Source organism: Pseudorasbora parva, chromosome 7, assembly GCF_024679245.1.
Source record: "Pseudorasbora parva isolate DD20220531a chromosome 7, ASM2467924v1, whole genome shotgun sequence".
In the NCBI taxonomy this organism is placed as follows: domain Eukaryota; kingdom Metazoa; phylum Chordata; class Actinopteri; order Cypriniformes; family Gobionidae; genus Pseudorasbora; species Pseudorasbora parva.
In genome coordinates, this window is record NC_090178.1 from 17438596 (window position 1) to 17441589 (window position 2994).

The 2994-nt window shown below is 39.3% G+C and overlaps 1 long non-coding RNA gene across 1 annotated transcript; it reads left to right on the plus strand.

Annotated features, from left to right (window-relative positions):
* Positions 1 to 1678: 1678 nt before the first annotated feature.
* On the plus strand, positions 1679 to 2226 carry LOC137083648 (uncharacterized). The gene is made up of 2 exons (XR_010906566.1): positions 1679 to 1782; positions 1881 to 2226. It is a non-coding gene; the product is annotated as an uncharacterized lncRNA (long non-coding RNA).
* Positions 2227 to 2994: the final 768 nt, after the last annotated feature.

Genomic DNA, 2994 nt, shown 5'->3' on the forward strand with positions numbered 1-2994 from the left:
CTCCGAAAAGGAATGTTTGGCCGTCATTTGGGCTGTGGAAAAGTGGAGGCCGTATTTGGAGGGACGTTCATTTACTATTATAACTGACCATGCGGCACTGACATGGGTGTTTCAGCACCCAAAGCCATCATCACGCCTTACCCATTGGACATTGAGATTACAAGGGTTTCACTTCACAATAAAGTATCGTAAAGGTCAATGCAATGTAGTGCCTGACATCTTGTCTAGAGTGCATAACAACCCTACTCTGCAGGAAGTTGTTGCGGTAATACAAGCCCCTGATGCATTACCAAGTAACTTGCAAGTGGATCTGGCCCAAATTGCTACGGATCAACACAAAGACCCAGAGTTACAAGAACTGATTAAAGAAGCACAGTCCAAGGTAGCTGCTGATCCTACCCGCATACACTATTTGATGCAGAATGGCTTTCTGTTTCGAAGTCTTCCTAAAGGACAACAAGGACATAAACTTCAACTGATGATTCCATCCAGTCAACGTGAAGCCATGTTGAATTACGCACATGACAGTCCCCTGAGTGGACACTTGGGCAGGATGAAAACTCTTTTAAAATTACTTGACATAGCATATTGGCCCGACGTGAGAAAGGATGTATGGAAGTATTGCAAGGAATGTACCACCTGTCAAAAATACAAACCTGCAATAACCAAGTTGTCGGGTCATCTCCAATCAACACCGGTGGTTGAACCTGGACACATGTTGGGAGTGGATTTAATGGGACCTTTCCCTAAGAGCAAAAAACAAAACGAATATCTCTTTGTGGTTGTTGATTATTGCTCTAAATGGGTCGAAATGTTTCCATTGCGGACAGCCAAAACGCCGCAAATAGCTCGGATTCTGGTGGAGGAGATCTTCACCAGATGGGGCACACCTGCATACTTGGTGTCAGATAGAGGAGTACAATTTACATCTCAATTACTCAGTGCAGTCTGTAAGCAATGGGGGGTTATTCAGAAATTGACAACAGCTTATCACCCACAAACAAACCTTACAGAAAGAGTCAACCGCAACTTAAAAACGATGATCGCTTCTTATGTTGGTGAACAACATCGACTATGGGACAAGTGGATTGCCGAGTTTCGGTTTGCTCTTAACTCGGCCTGGCATGAGAGCATAGGTTTCACTCCTGCAGAAGTTGCATTGGGACGAAAATTGAAAGGACCATTAGAAAGAGCCATCCCCAAAACCCCTGAGCCAGAAGATCCGACTTATGCTCTTCTTGAAAGACAACAACAACTCATCAACTTGGTGAAAACAAATGTTGAACGAGCACAAGATAAACAGAAGAGATATTATAATCAACGGCATAAATCAGTTCAGTTTTTGGTGGGAGATGTGGTGTGGATCCGGACCCATCCTCTTTCTAGAGCTGGGGAAGGGTATATGGCTAAGTTGGCAGCCAAGTGGAAAGGCCCTGCCAAGGTGGTAAAAGTACTTGGTCCTGTCAATTGTTCCGTGAGTTACATTAATAATCCCAATAATCTGGAAACTGTGCATGTACAAAATATGAAGCCATGTTATGGTTATGCATAACTTTTTCCGAAGGGGAGGGTATGTAACCAGTTTTGACTTGTTACTTTAGCTGTCTTATATGTAAATCGTCTCCCTGACACTAGGGGGAGTATGGTGCCATTTGGGTGTATATTAGCGGGGTAATGATAGAAGAAGATAGGGTTGTTTTGGGGCTAACAGCATGGTTGGTGTCGACATGCCACTTTTGGAGTCCTGACTGGGAATCTAGTTTGATTTTCTGCTCAGTCTATGTAAGCTGTTGGTTTTCCTTTTACATATGGTTGTTTATTACCTATGGTTCTTTAATGTGTAAATGTCTTGATTATCTGTTATGCTTGCTTGTTTGTAGAAGGACTCTTTTGTTATAGTGGAATAATCAAGGAGGGATATTTTGCATTTGAAAGGAGCGAGTTACCCTCAGGATAGCCCATCCGTATCTTCCTTGGGGTCATGCAAGTCAAGACAACCAGACGAATCAGCAAGGACTTGATTCATTACGGACAGTACTGGTAACAAGTTGTACAATTGTGTATATCTGACCAGTGTTTTGACATATGTGTCTTTTATTTCCCTCTGGGTACAATGTGAGAAGTGGGGTTTGTGTCATGGGGGAGTGTGGAAGCATCTTTTGTATTCTGATTATTGCATGTGTTCTTTATTGTGTCATTTTTCAAATTATATTGTCATTGAGCATCTCTTACTTGTCCTGAGTATTTTGACATACTGAGCTTAGCCGGTGGATCCCTCCCTAATATAAAATTTGTGACAAAGTGTTTTGGTTCATAATCGAGACCTAATGTTACAACGTTTACATGGCTACTTTAAAAATACTGTTAAAAAGTTTGGGGTCAGTGAAAAAATTAATAGGCTACTTTTATTCAGCAAGTATGCATTAAATTAACCAAACGTGGCAGGAAAGAAAAACAAATGCAACGTATGCAGTGCACAGTAAAAAGTGATCAGTTGACCTAACTCATATCTGTAATAATAAACTTCACGCTTAATTGAAAAAAATTGAGTTATATGAACTTGACGATACCGATTTTTTACAGTTTGTATATATATATATATATATATATACACACACACACACACACACACACACACACACACACAATATTTTATATATATATATATATATATATATTAATTATTATAGAAAAAATTATGTCGCACTAATGCATAATAAGATAATGCGTAATTTTCGACTAATTAGAAATCAGCATATTAGAATGATTTCAGAAGGATCATATGACACTGAAGTCTGAAGTAATGATGCGGAACATTTAGCTTTGCTATCATAAATCCAATTAGAAAGGTTATTTTAAAATCGAAATGCTGTTTCACAATATTAATATTTTTACTGTATGTCCGAGCTATTCAGAAACATTACAAAATCTTACCGACCCCAATCTTTTGAACAGTAGTGTGTAAATATGAACACAAAATACTTATAGTTGCCT